Below are 19,892 nucleotides of genomic sequence, written 5' to 3' on the forward strand. Positions count from 1 at the left end.
TAAAACATAAAATTAAAAAAATAAGGGATTGTAAGCTGACAAGATCCTTGCAATCTGTGAGGTCAACCAAAGGTTGCCTTGCTTAAATAAATAAATAAATAAATAAATAAATAAATAAATAAATAAATAAATATTAAAAAATAAGAATGTAAAAACTATTCAAAGACCATACAATAAATGTCTACAGCCTTGATTTGGCCTTCTGGGCATATTTTGAAGACCTGTGAATTAAAAGCTTTAATAGTCTTAACTATCATATATATTGACAATCTTCTCAATATAAATAAAATTTTTACTGCTTTCATAATAAATATTTCAATTAACTGTTTTTTGCATGTATAAATTAAAAATCCTTGTGATATTATTTTGCCTACATGTCAATATAGACTGTGTCTTGTTTGTTAGACTATACGTAGAAGTTTGAGTAACCATTGCATTGTTCTTAAAGTTGCCAAAAAACAAGCCAAATTTCAACTAAACAATGAATAATAATTTTAAAAGTATAAGTGTGTCCCATATATTGCATAAGTCGTATTTATATTATAAAAGGATTCCTTATTTATCTGAGATTCGGTTTTAACTGGGTGACCCATATTTTTGTTTGCTAAATCTGGCATTTGTTCTTATACTATGCACTTTGCCCATTACTCATTTATTAAGGCCTTAAAAAAACTGAAGATCTTCAGACAGGACTTCTGAAGTGAAATATGTCTTCAGAGATTTGGGGAAAATATGCATCTCCAGCCCCTGGTTGCTTTCAGTGCACGATAACACATTAAAACAACTGTGTGACGTAAACAGCCATGTTTTACATCCATTTTCCAGGAGTACTTTTCTGAGCTGCCAGTCACACTTGGACAAACCATTTTAATTGCTTTGTAAGAAACCCAAAGTAACCTGGAGACAGGCACTTGCAAAGAGCTTCAGAGAAACTTAAGGTCTTATAAAGGGGTTGAGTGAGAACAACAAATCTACCCCCCACCCCCGTTGGTGTTTCATGGAGCTAGGCTTATTTTAGGCCAATTCCCACCAGAAATGCTGTCCTTCTCTCAACACTTTCCCCCACCTCTTGATAGAGATTTCAAGTGTACACAGGCAGCGTATGGTACAGTTTGCTTTAGAAGGTTTCTCGGGTGTGTGTATTTGTTAGGATGCACTACTGATACTAAATGTTGACATGTTTAATTTGCTTGGTGACTTTTCACGAAAGACAGCGAATGCTAAATCCTACCCAAAACTGACGTTCCTTCCAGCTTTAAGATTTGTTGCCTCCCCCCACCCCACCCCGAGCGATCAGGAATCAGCAACACTGTTACCACTATGGACTAACAAAACTTGCAGTCTCATCACTTTGGCCTTGAGATAGTTAATTGAGAGGGCCTCTTGGCTGCTGCTGCTGAGGCCAAGTTGGGGGTGGGGGTGAGCAGTGTAACTAAGGAAGTGTCCTGACACTTGGCAAACAGATCTGGAGTTACAGCACACTCCTCCCATCTCTGTGGGGTACCAGCCTTCCCGGCGCGGAGGGGGTGGACCTCCAATGAGCAATTGGCGCAGAGGCGGCCTTGGCTGCGGGCGGGAGGGCGGGCCAACGCTGGTGGGGCTCCCCGAGGGGGCAGGTCTCTCCGGAGAACAGCCTGTTGATAAAGGCTGCGCTGAAGGACACTGCTTCAGAGTAGGCGCACTGCAAAGATGAAACACGTATTCTGCAGAGGGGAGCAGATCGTGCCTTGGCAGTTAGGAGAGGAAATTGCAGGCCCTGGAGCAGCCAGAACCAGGTAAGCTGACATCCTCTCAGTATTCTGCTTTAACCAAGTTGATATCCCCCGGGGGCTGCCACAAATACCCTTGCGGGACAGCGGGGGCATTGTTGGCCAGCTAGCCAGCCAGAGCACACCTCGTTGGCCTCCTTCACCCCATCCTTAGGCAGCCCATGCTTTGGCTCCCCAGCGCCTGCTCTGGGCTGCCTTTTACTCCTTCTCTACCTGCAAAATCATGTCCATCACCTATGCCCTGACTCATATATCACCAGGGCCCAGACGAGCGCACATCTAGTAAGGCACTCGCCTCGGGAGCAAAATTTCAGGGGGCAGCAAGACACTCATTAATCAAGATGAAAACCTTAAATGCAATATCTTTAAAATTTAAAGTTAATGCAAAATATTACATGAACAGCATATGAAAATGTTAAATACACAACCCGATCCTGACTTGGCATGGCTTGGCCATATTCGCCTCTCCCTAATGGCAGGCTTTGCAAATTAGCTGTGAAATGGTTGCCTTCTCCCTCCCAGGCCTCAAGCCCAGGACCTCTATGGTACCTATTATTTAGTCTTCTGAGGCAGTGAGTTGTATTTCCTTGTGTATATATCTCCCTGGCTGTGTGAAAGGAAGTACTGCTGCCTCAGCGGTGACCTGTGTCTCAAGGAGCATGGCCCAGTGCTTTGCTCACAAGAGGCCATAGGGATAGTATGGAGTTTGGAGGTGACCCAAAGTGAGAGCTTATGCCACGGCCCCAGATTAGAAAGCTCTATATTGGAACCACGAAAACCCCACAGAAGTAAGGCACAAGAGGAAGCTGTGGTCCTTTAATTAGGGTTTAGGAACCCATTCAGAATTGGGTCGAATAGAAATGCTTTAAAAGGACTACAAGTAACAAAGAAGTGCTTTTGAAATTGTTTTTGCATAACAAGGTATATCTGTGCATTTGGGGACTCCTAGTCTTCTCTATCCTGCCATGAGCATTTCCTGCTATTGCAATTCTGTCTGAATTTGCAATGATGCAAGCACCTTTGATGAGGATCACACTCCACAATTTACAGCTGCAGCTTCCTGTCCTACATCAGTTAACTCCCAGCAGGCGACCGGACACTGACTGGTGCGGTTAAAAACTACTTTAAGTTGTTGGGTGAGGAGCCCTTGCACGCTGATCTCTTATTGTTTGCTGCCGTTAAGGTTAAGAGAGAGGGCAGATGGCACAGCTAGCCTCTGGCTTAGGAGATGGCTTGGTTGTATTTCAGGTTGAGATCTTGCCGGCCACTAAGTCAGTGAACTTGCCAGGGTTCCCTAACTAAGTACTTCATTGCGTCTTACGCAAGCCAGTGAAAATGATGTAAAGAGAAAAAGCAAATGGAGGAGGAAATCATACGACTATGTTCAAATTTATGTGCCCTTTCCTAAAAACAAACAAAAACAATCTTTGGAAGCCCCCGAAAAGATGAGGGGAAAATGTCCGATTCCCGGTCTGCTAAAATGAGTTCGCTTCCCTAGAGGAGCTATCAAGTCAACATTCTACTTACGGAGAAAGGGAGAAAGTTAGCGAAGTGCCGACATTGCAGGCCTGTCAGGCGGCGAGGCGGGGCGGGGGGTGGGGGTGCACTGCAGACCGCCCTGTTTTTTTCCGTTCTATGCTCAGGTTTAGTCGTTCCACTCTATATCCAGCAGAGGGCACTTTTGCTACATAGAATCTATTTTGACTTCTGAGGTGGGGTGGGGATTTCAGTTATAAAAAAAATATTTGACTCCAGTAAAAAATGTGCACAATTTTCTATGAAATTTTAATGTGAAAATGGATTATTATGAAGAACTTATAGATGTCTATTCGATTAGTGACTCATCGAACCATAGAAGGAAAGTGAAGATGTTTCATGACTGTCTTTGTTATCAAAGATTAAATTGCAAGAACAAAATAGCAATGTGATCATAGATATCAACATGATATCCCTAAATGATTTAGGACATAAATAGGAATGTTTTTCTCTTAGGAATTTGTGTGCTGAGACCTAATAACCAGGAAGAATAGGTCTGGTTTACTCTAAGAAACCTGCTTTTTTATTCATTGCAAACATAAACCCATTCTTTATATCAAGACAGTTAAACATACCTCCATCTCACTAAAGAAATCAGGCATCTGAAGCCCTCTGTGATTTACTTCAACAGACTTTTCCAGTTTTATTTTTTACTATCCACTTATACCCACTGTGTTCCAGCCTCATCTAACTTAATCCCCTTACCTCTACCTTTGCCCCCTCTCACCTACCACTCACTTGCCCCGTTTTGCACACACTAGAAATCCTACCCATTTTTCAAGGTCCAGTTGAAATGCTAACACATTCGTGAGTGTTCCATGCAGTTCTCACTCTCTCTAAGCATTTATGTAATAAAATGAGGACCTATTCTGTTACAGATACTGTCAAGGCATTTACACATGATTAAAGCACAGGGAAACAGATGGCATTACAGTGAAGTGTCATAAATGCTGTAATCAGTAAGCATGGGAGGGAGGCTTTGAGAGCTCTGATCAGTACTAGCCAGTGCTTCAGAGACAGCTGGAGGGAACAAGGAAAGCTTCCTAGAAGAGGTGGTGTTTGAACTATTTTTGAAGGTTAAAGAAATCTGGTTGATTGAAATGGCCCCCGAACTGGTTGGCATGTATATTACAAGGGAAGAAGAGGTAGTGAAAGATAAGACTGGGAAAGTAAGCAGGCACCATCCATCATACAGAGGGAGGTCGAACTTAATTCAGTAAGCCAGGGGGTCTCGTTGGAGTGACTTAAAGTGGAGGAAGTACTGGATTAGACCCTTATTTTAGAAAGGTTTCACTGGTCAATAGGCTCGAATGGCAGGCAAACAACTTAGGAAGTTACACGCTCTTCTTCAGATGAGGAAAAGAAGGGCCTGAACCAGAGTAGATAAAGTAGGAATGGGCAGAAAGAGGCATTTTAGGCCCCTGTAACACATCCTTTGCAACTCTTATGGAATGTGTGGCTTCCTACCTTATATTGTGTTATATTAATCTTCCCTAGAAGACTAAGTTCCTTAAGATCAAGTTTTTTTCTCCATTTATTTATTCCTCTTATTATGTGGCCTCATACATGATAAGCTCTTTTATCAGCATGAGTCGACTGAGGAGAACAAATGAATTTCTGAAATTTCAGGTCATGAAGGTTTACTTTTGAAATGCTCTATTGTTGCTCTTTGGTCTCAAGAGTCAGTTTAATGACATCTTTATCATATTAGTAACTGCATTGTGGATAGTTTATAAATTTTTTAAAAAGATTTTTCACGGAAACCTCACTCTTGGTCACCATTTATGGCTATTATACTTTGATGTGTTAAATGAGTCTGATGATCTGTACTTTTCGAGCTCACCACTTGAGTGCGTGTGTCTTTTAAGATTTTTGAAGGGGGAAATGAGTTCTGCACAGCTTGCATAAAAGCAAATCTCTTAAAACTGTATGTCTTTCCATGACAGACGCTGCAATGAGGTTAATCGTATTTGTACAAACAAATGCTTACAGGGTGTGACATTTAAAAAAAATATTCCTGTTCTTCTTGATTGAAATGCTGACAGAAAAGACATCCCGACATGCTCCTGCCCTTTTGGACATTTGAGCATTGTGAGCCCCAGAGCTCAGTGGATGCCAAGCATCTTAGATTCACATAGACTAGAAAAATGATGTTATACTCTCAACCCTGTAACTAAACGTTCTTTGGGAAAAAAACACTTTGTGAAGAGGTACACTTGATTATACCATTATTTATTATTATCCCAGCAGCTTCGAGTCTCTATAGCTTGAAGAACTGAAAGGTAACACAGGGAGTTTATTTGAGAGGCTTTATTCTTCATACTAACTGGGATCCAACATCTTACAAAAGTGACATATCCTTCGTCCGTTCAGAGAACACAGGAGGACACTCTGACCCAAAGTGAATGTTATAGGTAGAGGTATATTCTTTCATTTGAAAGTTGGTTGCAGAAAGTAAACCATTGGGTAAACAATGATTTAGTGAAACATATAGTAGCCATTCTCCCTACTCAAGGTCATCAGTTTCTATGCTCTTGTTTGTTCCTTATTTCCTTTCATAAATCTCCATCTCTTGTATAGAAAACAGTTGTTATTAGTATTATGAAGTCAAACTATCCCCTGGTTGAAATAATCTGGTTTCAGGTAAAATTGCTATGCATCTTTTGTTCAAATTTGGTAGAGAAAAAAGAAAACTTGGAAGTTGAGTGTCTTATGTTTAAATTGATATTGGAATTCAGGCTTCATAATGCCTTAGTATTTAATATATTGGCTTAAAACACAGAAAATATTTCACTTAAAGTGATTTACCTCCAATGATTACTTGTTATTTAGTTGTAAATCTTCATCTTATAGCTAGCCTTCATCTTGTAGGCACTGACACAATTGTGGTAGTGCCTTAAATGTAGCCAGGAGACCTGAGTTTATTACTCCATGAACTCATGTGCATCCACACACACATTTTATTTTTTATTATGAGAATGTTCAAACCTACAGAGAAATAGAAAGACTAATACAATGAATGACCACCACCTATCAACCACTTGGATCTAACAATTGTTAACATGTTTTTCATTAAATAAATTATGTGTATTTGCTTCAGCTTTCCCTCCAAAAAGTAAATATCTGCCTATATTACCACTGTTGCACTGTTATACCTAACAGACTCAACAGTAATCACCTAATCTTATCTAACAGCCAACTCATATTCCGATTTCTCCAGTTGTGCCAAAACCATGACTATTTATTAATTATTACTGAAACTGTTATCAGAAGATTAGAGATCTGAGAACTTAGTGGTATCACTCAGTTGATATAAGTCAGGAGTATAGATTGATAGCAGAACAGAACTTAAGCCAGTAAAATGTACAATAATTATTTATTCATTTGGAAACACTCCTCTCCTCAAGCAACACTGACCTCTGGAGAAACTGAGCAACCAACTGGAATCAACTCAACCCCCTAATTTGGTCATCTTTGAGCTCTGACTCTACCAGAACTTCTGTGGCTCTAGTACAGAGAAACACCATTGAAAAAGGCCTTCAGACACTCTTGTAGATGGATAGCCAGTTATTCCAATTCCATTTATTGAATAGGACATCCTTTCTTCAATACCCTGAAAAAATATTATAGAACTATAAAAATAATGAATGAAAATCGGTGAACATATTTTTATTATCAGCGAAGATTTTCAAAGCAAAGTATGTCACATTTGAGTACATAAATATTTGAAACATCTTTATGGAAAAAGATAAAATAAAATTAAAAAGTAAATGACAGGCTTGGAGAAAATGTTTGCAACATAGAATTAAAAATAAGCATTCCCTAACATGCTAATAGTTCCTATAAATCAATACCAAAAAAAATTGTGAAAGTGGGCAAAAATATAGATAATTTAAAGATGAAGAAATAGAAATGGGTTACCATATGGAAGGATAATTAAAGAAATGAAAATTAAAACAAAAATGAGATACCTTGCTATTCACCTTCTGCTTGGCACAAATTACAATGGTTGATAATATTTCATGTTGGTGAACATATGGGAGAAAAGGACTCTCATCTACTGTTAGTGAGCATGCAAATTGGTACAGCCTTTATAAGGGCAATTTGGCATATATTATTATTATTATTATCCCGAATTTCTGTTCTCCTCACTAGCTTATAAGCTACTTATACAGACTGCCTCTCTTCCTGACTTCGTTTTCTATTTTTTGTGTTTACTTTCTTCTAGATGGTGATATTTGTGCTTTTCATCTCAGCCTGGTGGCCTGACCTTGACTCCTGAGTTCCATGATCTCTTCACAACTGCAAGTCATTCTCATAAAAAAAATTGACTTTACCTAGTCTGCACCTTTGAGAGTTTTGGAACAATATGCAAATTCAAGTCACCATCATGTTGTCTTGCTGACTTTCTCATGTGACAAGACCAACATTTGAGTTGCTTGCTTCTGCTCTTGTTCTTCTGCCTGTTGCTCCCTCTGCAGCTGTCGATCACATACATGTGTAGTCACATGAAAGCTGTTTTACTCCTTTTATTTGTCTTGTAAATGTTGTCGTTTGCTTCGTATATATTATATTAGTGTTGTGTACCAATCAGTGATATAAAACTTTCAATAATTGTAAATTTGCATAAGTTTGTGTAAGAATGACATCCAAGCAAAAATCAAGAAGATGGATGATAGAAATGCAAGATGAGTGAAGAGGGCAAGAAAGGTGATATCTATTGCAAACAAAATGAGAGTTCTTGAAACGCTTGATAATAGTGGAACAAAGACCCCTGTAGAGTGTTTTTTGATGTTAACGAATCCACAGTTTGTACAATAAAGAAACATCAGAAAGGTATTAGGGCTAGTGTGTTGAGGGGCCCACCAGAATTGTTGAGAAAATCACATATAACTCAAAATGCTAAAATAGAGAAAATACAAGGTGATTTTCATCTGTGGTTTCTAAAACAGAGGAAGCTGAATAGGCCTCTTTCTGCTTGTATAACCGCCAGTGAGCACCAAAAAATGCAAGTTTAAATTTCAATCTGGACAAAAAGTTATAACATTCATTATAAGTAACAGGTGGTTGGATAGGTTTAAGAAACGCTATGGTCTGTATCAAAGAGGTGGTTGACAGAGGAAGCAGATTATGAATCTGCTGCAGAGTATCCTGAATACCTGAGGAAACTGAGGAAAACGGCTATTTGCCTGAACAGGTCTTCAACGCCGATGAAACAGTCCTGTTCTGTAAGCATGTGCCTACTTGCACATCTGTTGCAAAAGATGAGAGAAAGACCAGAGGCTACAGACCTGGAGAAGACAAGCTTGAAGTTCTGCTTTTATCCACTGGTTGTGTTGACTTTCTGATTAAGCCCGTATTGCTTCACAGATTTCAAAATCTGTGTCCTCTTAGAAGAGAATGCGAGAAACACTTTTCTGTCTACATGATGGGAAGCCATAAAATTTGGATCACTGAAAAACTCTTGGACTGCTTTTTGAAGTGTTCTGTTCCTTGAGGTTAAACAATATTTAAACCAAAAAAATTTTTTTTGAATTCAAAATATTGCTGATTCTGGACACTGCTCCCACTGACAAAAATGCAATAGTAAATGCTGCTCCTTGGGTTAAAGCCATCTCCATTCCCCCCACTGCAACTCCACTCCTTCAACCCATGTATCTGAGTGCTGAAAATGTTCATGATGTACTGTACTCAGTGCATGTTTGACTACCGTGCATATCTTATGAGAGAGACTCCAGAACTTACTGTGAAAGAAGCTTGGCGAAATTTCTCCATTTGTAATGCTTTAGCAATAATAGAAGAATCAGTGAGAGAAATAAAACAATCAGCACTTAATGGAGCCTGGTGGAAACTTTGGAATGAGGTTGTAACTTATTTTGAAAGTTTCCTTCCAGTGGTAGAAGAATTGAAAACATTGTAGCATCTGTGAAACGTTCAGGTGGCGAAGGATTTGAAAATGTTGAATTAAGTGACATTGCTGAACTGTTCAATTCTCATCCTCAGAAGATAGTTGAGAAATATTTCAGAGATGTGATCATATCAAAATTTGATAAAAAAAGAGGTCATCATAGGTTAATATCCAGAACTCCAAAAATGTTCAAGTACCCACTCTGCAAATCAAAATGCTGTGATGATTCAAGGAAAGAGATTCTTTGGTAGAATATTTACTGACCTTTAGTCAAGGCTTAAATTATTGCCCACACCCTATAAAGCAGTAATACAAACAGCGGGCAGAGAGGCTGCGCACAGATTATTGAACATTGAAATTCAGACTCCAGTTAGCTCTGATGGTGTAGTGATCCTTGTGCCAAAGGATGAAGGTGGAGTAGAAGATCTAGCTTACTTATCTCCAGACAAAATCTAATTTTCTTGATTCTTTCCCTGTCACTACTGTGATGGCCAGCATTTTCATTGATGCATGATTGTCCTCACCTTGAGATTAGAAATATAAACTAATTGCCTAATCACGATCGTTAATGTAAATTTAGTAAAATGTCATCAAAATTCACTTCGTGTTTTATTTCAGTGAACAAATCAATTGTCTGAGCATTCATAATACTCCCTTCTCTGCTTCAATTTTCCTCAAAAGCTCATAAATTCCTCCAACACAAATTCCCCTACAATGGTGGTTTTAGAGACTCAATTCTAGTACTTAGGGAGGGGGCTGCATTACTTGGTTTAATAATTTGATTTTATACTCTCGATCCTGAAATTTATATTCTGTTTAAGCCTAACTTCCTATCTCAACAGAAAGGATCTAAAGCCTCTCCTTTTAGCTAGTTTGGTATAAATCAATTTGTTTTGCAGCAATTGTATAAGTTTCTGAAAGACAGTATATTTATAATGGATTCCTGAATTTACTCTAGTAACTAATCAAGGAGGAGATGCTGCTAGAATTCATTTCCATCGATCATCTCTGTTTTCATATCTGATCTTCCCAATGATTTAAACATTTGACTATCCTCTAGAAAAAGGTATTGATATTTCCTCTTGCCTAAAGGTGGTGGAAATCCAGTAACCTCTCCTCCTTCTGCCTAGCATGGAGGTCTAAATTATAGGCTACCTATATCTGGGTTTGAAGTGATCAAAGAAAAGAAAAAAAAGTATATAAGTTAAAAGGGCTTGCTTACATAGTTACAGTTGAGATGACAGACATTCCTCAAGAAGTTCAAAAGAGGCAGTTGAGAGTTGAAAACTCACTACAGGGTACTTTGGGGCTAATGATTTCTCACAGTGCCAGAGGAGCCTACACTCTTGCACCAAGCCACAGTAATTCTTAACACTGACTGCACATCAAGATCATGATGAGCTTTGGGAAAAAAAATACAGATTTCTGGGACCTGCCCCTAGACATGCTGAATCAGGGATAGGGCCAGCATCTGCATATTTTGATAACTTCTCAAGTAATTTTTAAATACAGCTATGATTGCAAACCACTGCTCTAAGTCTACACAGAATTGTAATAAAAAATATAATGCAAATTAAATGGGCCCAGGAACTAGGAAACCTTAATTTAAAGTTTCTGCTCTGTCACTAGCTAACTGGATGGTCTTATTCAAATCACTCTACTCATTCCTTGTCTGTCAGATGAAAGAATAAGACCAGTCTCTAAGGTCCTTCTAGTTCTGGCATCGTTAACTTGAGAGTAAGATGTATTAACCTCATTGGTTGATTTTTTGAGTACCCAAGCCCTTTCATAGAGTCCAAGGTAAGTAGTAGTATTACTGTATTGTGTCTTGTCATTTAAAAAATTATCCTTATGGTTCGAGCATTACTATGTTTTAGTCCCTCCCAGAAAAGAGAGGCATAGATGCCATAGGAAAAAAAAAGAGGGGGAAACAAACTTAACATAAACTTCCTGGGAGGTAAAATAGAACTTCCTGTGAGTTCCTTTTTATGTGATAATTGCTGTTTTCCTTCTGAGTTACAGGGTTTGGGGAAAAGAATAATGCATAGATATTTTGAGTAAAACGCTTCAACATTTTGTATCTATTGTTTCCATAAATCGAAGCAGAGAACTCGGTATGGTTCTTGTTTTAAGTTTTCGTGGATGATTACCATAATCTTAATCATATCAAGAGGTACGTATTTTTAAGTCAATGATTGTTTTACCAGTATAATCGGTGGTCCTATAGACCATTAAAGAATGTGCTTTCCTGATTTTACCATTCATTGAGATCACTGCATTGGCAATTTTTTCTCTTCACTTGACCAGAATTAGAGAAATAAACATTTAAATTAAACAGCATAAACCAAGAAATGGTAATGTAAAATAATGTGATGGGAAACTGACTACTGTACGATTTTAGTTGTTATAGGAATGCCTAGACTTTGTCTTGATACATGGGAACATTTGTCTAGGGCCCAGACCATTTGAAATAAAACATTGGGATAAATCTAGTTCTTGTTTAAGGCAATATTCAGTTAAAATAATCTAAGAAGTATCACTAATGAGGTTAAATGAACATTTTAATGTAGTTGAATTTAAAAAACCCAGCCGAAGGATGAAAAGAGGATATGAAAGTTGGTATAAGCTAAGTGGTAGAAATAGATGTTAATGACAGCACTACTATGTAAACAGGTGTTTCTTTTTTCTTTTTTAAGAATTGTCTCTAAAATTGAAAAGCTAAATTTTCTTTTGGTGTATTTTATGTACAGTTCGAGTGGAAAGAATCTGTTGTCAAATGGCTCAGGTAAATTCTTCTGTTCAATATTGGGAAGTACATGGAAATTTCCATCTTTCAGGTATATATTAACCACTGGAAACAAAAGGAAAAAAAATGGAAAAGCGGAGAGAGAACCCGGGTTGCTGAAATTTGTAGAAAATATTAGAAAACTGGCATTGCATTTAAAAAATAAACTTTTGTTTGTTTACAATCTTTTAAGTTCAAAATACAGAGAAGGTTCTTTAAACTACACATTGGATTACATAGCTGTCACCATCTGAATGCTAATAAAGGGCTGCTACATTGTGTATAGTCTAAAAGAGTTTGTGAATCCTGTTTGTGCTGTGAAATTGATCACTGAAATTTACCTAGTATTATTACCTTTTAATGGCCTTTGATGTCGGTGTGTTCTGGTTGTTTAAGAATTCAGAAATAAATATGATGTGCTATGAACAAAGTGTATTATTTTGGGGACCATAAAATCCAAGAGAAAATAGATGAAAGGATAAATAGTATATTTCATTAGCATGAACAACAAATATTGAGAAATTAAATATGAATCTAGTGTGCTTCAGACTCGCACTTCATCTTTCTTGCTTTATTACGTGAAGTCTAAGATATAATTAACCCATCATTGTAAACACCTAGAGTTGCTTCTTGATTAATTGGCAGTGGCATGATGAGTGCCCTAATGAGAACATGAGACTTACAGTGAGGGCTTTGCCACTGGCCTCTTTGTCTGCCCTGGGCTGGTGGGGACTCCCTCTTTTTAGTGGACTGGTGCTTCGTCTTGGCAGGATAACTCTTGGGCTCTTAGGGCATGAGAAGCCAGCACAGGGCCTAAGGCTTTTGAATCAGACCTGTTTTCAGTTCTGTCCCTGCCAATTACCAGCTTTGTGACAATGAGCTTGGGTTTTTTTGACCACTTCTGACCTGGGTTTCTAATCTGTAAAATGGGTTAAAAATACCTGCATTTTTGCTATAAGATTATATGAAATGCTTAGTGCAGTGCCTGGCACAGAGTAAGCGCTCAATAAATTGTTGCTATTAGTATTATTATTATAATTATTACATGAATAAACATTATAGAACTAGCATATGATAGTTTATTCCTGTCTGAAATTTTTAAATATTTAGAAATTTTACCTAATTTTCCTCATAATAAGGTATGCATGATGGTTTTAAAAAGAGAGAACGAATAAAATTTTTAATATTTTTCTTTGCCTCTGAGAGATACCTGAAACAATTCCTTTGACCCTATATTACCACTTGACCTGCGGTGATTTCATATGCTATATTACAATGTGGTTATCAATGTATAATGGTTATCTAGTGATTAAAGGTAATGATTTTTTTTTCATATCTAGAATATTCTTATTCTCTAGAAAAGAACCCATCAACTTGGTTCCACTTTTAAGGTAATCAAGTCATTCTGTGTTAATAGGAGCTAAAGATAAAACTATATAAGACCTACTTTGCTCAAACCACAAACTATTAGCTCAGATTGCCTTTGAGAGAAATCGAATGAGTAATCTTACTAGGTGAGAAAAATTCCTCATAACTAGCTTCTGAACTTCTTTGTATTTCATATATTCTATGATGGCATTCAAGAAGTTTAAAATAGTAGTATTCAGAATGTGGAGTGCTCATTGTAACTCTAATGCTTTGTCTGCTGAGCTACAGAACTGTCATTGCCTTAATCCAAGCCCCCACTACCACTTAACCTGGATGATTATTGTGGCCTCATAACTCATCCTAACCCTTTAAGTGTTTTAACTTGGAGTCTTTGGTATTTTAGTATATACATCTAGTAGTCTGGTATTCAGCACCTTGCTGCCTAACTTCCCTTGTGCACAATTCTGATTCTGTTACTTGTTTAAAAACCTTCAGTGGCTGCTCACTGTCTATATATTCTGCTACTTAACCTTTAGATCATGACCAAGTACCAATGTACCTTAGCCAGATTTGTCTGACATTGTTCTTTTTCATACAGTATATGTGGTAGTCCCTGTCTTCCTCAGCCTATAGGTCAACCCTGATCTTTTAAGCTTGTCTCTTAAACTCTGATGGGTAAGATCAGGAATTAGCCAGAGTGTCTGAGATGAGACTACCAAGTTGTAATCTCCTTAACTGCAAAAACCTAGTGCTCGCTCTTGATTAATTGGCAGTGGTATGATGAGTGCCATAATGATAAGAACATGGGACTTAGAGTGAGGACTTTGTGACTGATTTCTGCCCTGGACTGAGTACACTTTCTCTTTGGCAGGATGACCCCATTTGGTAGAGGTGAATTTCTTTTTAAATTTTCTTCTTAAGCTTCCAGACTACTAAATTAGGTCATCTTTGCTGACCCCTAACCTCCTTCTCTAGGGTCCTGAATGCTACCCATTTAATTTTGGTTTTGATTACAAAGCTCCTTGTTTTGGATCCTGAAACAATTAAGTAGAGATCTAAACTCTGTTTTTACATTCTGGCCAGCTTCATTTCCTGAATATCATCACATACATAGTTTATTTATTTATCATTGGCCTTCAAATTGTTCTATCCATTCTCTTATATATGAATGCTAGCTAGGAATTTACTTAAGTTTACCATACCCCAGATTTGGCTTCTAGATACAGGCCTGACAAACTAAGGCCCTTGGGCCAAATGTGACCCAGTTGCTTTTTTCTTTTTCTGAAAATAAAGTTTTATTGCAACATGGCCGTGCTATTCCATTTAGGTATTATCTACTGCTATGCTACAATGGCAGAGTTGAATAGTTACAACAGAAACCATATGACCTGCAAAACCTTAAATATTTACTATCTGATCCTTTAGATAAAATATTTGCTGACCTCTGATCTGAAGCCAAGTATTTCCCTTATCCTTGTTATTGCTTATTCTTTGATAATTCCTCATTTCCATCCTATCAACCAGTACAAACCCTGAAGACCAGTTCATCGAGACTATTATGATAGGTTCCAACCCCTTCAAACTACTTGCTTATACTTGAATTTCCCTACTTCCTCTATCATCTTCTTAAAATGGCCTTTCCCTGTATTTTTCTTTTTAGAAGTGATGCCATAGTCATAAATTCTATTATAATAGCTTTATGGTATGTTTTTTAATGGAATATCCAATTCTAATGTGAAAGTCTTTCAGATAGCAGAGTTGCACAGCGGAAGCATGCTGGATCCATAATGTGAAAGTCTTTCAACATTGCCAGTATCTTTCAACATGACCTTCCAATATCTCTAATATTAGGCTTTTCAGTTATTTAGTGTCTCTAACAGGTATTCTGAGCTCCATAACGTCCAACATCTCCAATTGCCAGATCTTCTAAATGTTACAACATCTATGTCTTCCACTCTCTGGCTTGTAACTTCTCCAATGCCAATGTTTTCTAATATTCTCAATATTGAGGTAATTAAAAGTCTAGGTCTTCTAAAATCTCAAACAATCAACCTTCAAGCTCTAGGTCTTGTCTTTCAGAGTCCAGTGTACTAATTTCCAATTTTACTATGTTCCCAGTCCTCCAATGTCCCATATATACAAGTCTTCTAGAGTCCATATATTTCATTGTGTCCAAGTTCAGTTCTTCCAATATCTTTTAGCACTTATACCATACAGTTCCTACAACTTTTAGTGTCACTTAAATCCTGATTTTACAAAATCTTGTCATTACCAGTTGCTCCAATGCCCAGGTCTTTCAATATCTCCAAGAACCTGGTCTTCCAATATGCAGGGATTCCAACATCCCCAATGTCTGAATGACTAGGTCTCTGAACATCCCGATTTCCTAATGTCCAGGGCTGTAAACATCTTTGACTTCCAGTACAATGAAAATTACATCTTTCAAATTCTATGTCCTTTATCCAGGTTTTTCAATGTCTCTCAATATCCAGGGCTTCAGATTTTAGGATTTCTCAATATATAGGTCTTCTATTGTCCATGTCTTCCAATGTTTAGGGCTTCCAAGGTCCAGGAATGTCTCTAGTATTCAGGGCTTCCAGTATCCATGGCTTTCAATATCCATGAATTCCAACATTCAGGGCCTCCAAAGACTCCAATATCCAGAATAACCAATGTCCTCAAAATCCAAGGCTTCCAATATCTCCAACATCCTGTGCTTCCAATGTTTCCAATGTCCAGGGTTTCCAATGGCGCCAGTATCAAGGTCTTCCAGCAACTCCAAGTCTTCCTACAACATCAAGGTCTTCCAGCTAATTCCAGTCTTCCAGGAAATCCACATCTTCCAGATAATCCACGTCTTCCAGACGATCCAGTCTTCTAGCAATCATGTCTTCCACAAAATCCATGTCTTCCAGGAAAATCCACGTCTTCCAGAAAAATCCATGTCTTCCATGAATTTCAAGGACTTCCAGCTAATCCACACCTTCCGGAAAAACTTATGTCTTCTACCAAATCCAAGTCTTCCCATCAATCCAGGTCTTCCAGCTAATTTACATCTCCTAGAAAAATCCAGGTCTTCCATCCAATCCACATCTTCCAGAAAAATCTACATCTTCCAGTCAATCCATGTCTTCTAGACAAAAATCTATGTCTTCCACTAAATCTAGGTCTTCCAACAAAGCCACGTCTTCCAGAAAATTTGTGTCTTCTACTAAATCCTGGTCTTCTGCAAGTATGTCTCCCTAGAGATCCACGTCTTCCAGCAACCTCCAGGTCTTCCAGCAAATCTATGTCTTCCAACCAATCCAGGTTTCCGGACAATTCGGGTCTTTCTGAAAATCCACATCTTCCAGAAATGCCATGTCTTCCATGAAATCCATGTCTTCCAATGACCATCAGCTCTTCCAGACTATCCATGTCTCCCATCAAATCATGGCTACCAGAAAACCCATGACTTCCAGCAAATCCTTATCTTGCAACAAAGCTGTTCTTCCATCAAATTCATATCTTCCAGCCTACTGAAGTCTTCCAATAAAACTACATCTTCCAGAAAATCCATGTTTTCCAACAGAGCCATGTCTTCCAGAAAACTCATGTCTTCCACCAAATCCATATCTTCCATTCAATCCATATCTTCTGGAAAAATACACGTCTTCCACTAAATCCAGTCTTCTGGTCAATCCATATCTTCCAGACAAAGTCTATGTCTTCCACTAAATCCAGGTCTTCTATCAAAGCCACGTCTTCCAGAAAATTCATGTCTTCCAATTAATTCTAGTCTTCCACAAATACATGTCTTCCTAGAGATCCACATCTTCCAGTAACCTCCAGGGCTTCCAGCAAATCTATGTCTTCCAAATAATCCAGGTCTTCTGGACAATTCGGGTCTTCCTGAAACTCCACGTCTTCCAGGAAATCCATGTCTTCCAATGACCTCCAAGTCTTCCAGACTGTCCACATTTTCCAGTGATCCACATGTTCCATCAAATCATGGCTTCCACAAAAATCTATCTTCCAGCAAGTCCTTGTCTTCCAATGAAGCTTTGTCTTCCATCAAATTCATGTCTTCCAGCCTAACCATGTCTTCCCAAAAAGCAACATCTTGCAAAAAATCCACATCTTCCACCAAATCCAGATCTTCCATTTAATCCACATCTTCCAGAAAAATCCACGTCTTCCACCAAATTCAGTCTTCCTGTCAGTCCATGTCTTCCAGATAAAATTCTATGTCTTCCACTAAATCCAGGTCTTCCAACAAAGCCATGTCTTCCAGAAAACTCATGTCTTCTACTAAAATCCTGGTCTTCTGCAAGCATGTCTTCCTAGAGATCCATGTCTTCCAGCAACCTCCAGGTCTTCCAGCAAATCTACGTCTTCCAAACAATTCAGGTCTTCCGGACAATTCGGGTCTTCCTGAAAATCCGCATCTTCTAGAAAAGCCATGTCTTTCAAGAAATCCATGCCTTCCAATGACCTCCAGGTCTTCCAGACTATCAATGTCTTCCAACAAATCATGGCTTCCAGAAAATCTATATCTTCCAGAAAATTCTTGTCTTCCAGTCCACCAACGTCCTCCAACAAAGCCTCATCTTCCAAAAAATCCATGTCTCCCAACAAAATTACATCTTTCAGAAAATCCACATCTTCTATCAAATCCAGATCTTCTATTCAATCCACACCTTCCAGAAAAATCCACGTCTTCCAATCAGTGCATGTCTTCCAAATAAAATCTATGTCTTCCACTAAATCTAGGTCTTCCAATAAAGCCATGTCTTCCAGAAAATTTGGGTCTTCCACTAAATCCTGGTCTTCCGCAAGTATATCTTCCTAGAGAGCCACATCTTGCAGCAACCTCCAGGTCTTCCAGCAAATCTGCACTTTTCAAACAACCTAGATATTCCGGACAATTCGGGTCTTTGAAAATCTGCGTCTTCCAGAAAAGCCATGTCTTCCAGAAAATCCATGTCCTCCGATGACATCCAGGTCTTCCAGACTATTCGCATCTTCCAGCAAATCCATATCTCCCATCAAATCATGGCTTTCAGAAAATCCACATCTTCCAGCAAATCCTTATCTTCTAACAAAGCTGTATCTTCCATCAAATTCATGTCTTCCAGCCTACCCATGTCTTCCAACAAAACTACATCTTCCAGAAAATCCACGTCTTCTAACGAAGCCATGGCTTCCAGAAAATCTACGTCTTCCAACAAGCAACGTCTTCCAGAAAATCCACGTCTTCCAACAAGCCACGTCTTCCAGAAAATCCACGTCTTCCAACTAAGCCATGTCTTCCAGAAAGTTCATGTCTTCCTACACCTCCAGGTCTTCCAGCATCTCCACGTCTTCTGACAACTACCCAGTCTTCCAACAGCGGGCTCAATATCCACGTCTTCCATCTTCTAACATTCAGGTATTCTAACATGTTCCATTGTCCAGGTCTTCTGACCTATCCCCAGGTCCAGACTTTTTCAAAATTAGTCATCCCAAGTCTGAGACTTTCCATGTTCAGATCTTTCCACAGAGAGGTCTTCCAACTCAAATATTCCTGCTTCTAGTAGGATTACCTTCAGAAAATTTAATAGCATATCCCTTCTTATAGACCAGATCTTATGGATCAACCTAAGAGTGTTTTGTTTTGTTTTTGCTATTAAGAAATGTGTATTTATTCTTTAGAACTTTTAAAGATAATGTTGATAAAATAGCTTCTATAGAATAAACACACATGGGATTGCTCTGATAAATTTTGCTATATTACTCATGTTTAATAGTTTTATATAGTCAATTATGTTTAGGTGCAAGGGAAATTCTTATTTAAATGAGAAAAATTCCTGTTTAGAGACTGTTTACTATTTTAGATAAAGTAAACATACAATGTGTATTTATTTTTATAACATCAATTTTTGTTTGGTCTTATGTGACTAAATATTAATAATGATGGTGATATAATAATAATAGTAATAACATTTAACATAGCATTTGCTGCATGCAGGCACTGTTCTAAGGTCCTTCCATGTATCACCTCACTTAATCTTCATGAGAACCCATTCAGGTAGTTATTATCATCCCTGTTTTACAGATGAGGAAACTGACACACAGAATTGAAGTAACTTGTTCAAAGGACACAACTAATAAATGATAGACTTGGATTTGAACACTACTAGCCTGTTTCCAGAGTCCATGATCCTAACCACTGTGCTATAATATGAGAATTATAGGATCCGGAGCTTGATGGCTCCCATTTTATATATAGACTATCACAAGATCTTATATATAAATTGTCTCACTTTGTCTTGTCATTATCAGAACCTACTTGTATTCATAAATCTCATTCCTCAACTAGCTACTATAATTCCTTTGCTCATGTATGTGGAACTTGGCACAATGCTTCCTCATACCATTTTCAGTTTGGGTAGAAATAATATAAGGGAGCACTAAGTTCAAGTACCCTTTGCTTTAAAATCATATTCATAGCTCCATGCTTTTGAGTACTGGTGCTTGGAATTCAACTCTCATCTACTTTGATTCC

At 38.1% G+C, this 19,892-nt stretch overlaps 2 pseudogenes; both read right to left on the bottom strand.

Moving 5' to 3' along the window:
- Positions 1 to 17,042: 17,042 nt before the first annotated feature.
- On the bottom strand, positions 17,043 to 17,971 carry LOC118607755 (annotated as a pseudogene).
- Positions 17,972 to 18,011: 40 nt separating this feature from the next.
- Positions 18,012 to 19,892, bottom strand: part of LOC118607756 — a 30,857-nt pseudogene continuing 28,976 nt past the window's right edge.

This window comes from Rousettus aegyptiacus, unplaced genomic scaffold (assembly GCF_014176215.1).
Source record: "Rousettus aegyptiacus isolate mRouAeg1 unplaced genomic scaffold, mRouAeg1.p scaffold_m13_p_9, whole genome shotgun sequence".
Classification (NCBI taxonomy): Eukaryota; Metazoa; Chordata; class Mammalia; order Chiroptera; family Pteropodidae; genus Rousettus; species Rousettus aegyptiacus.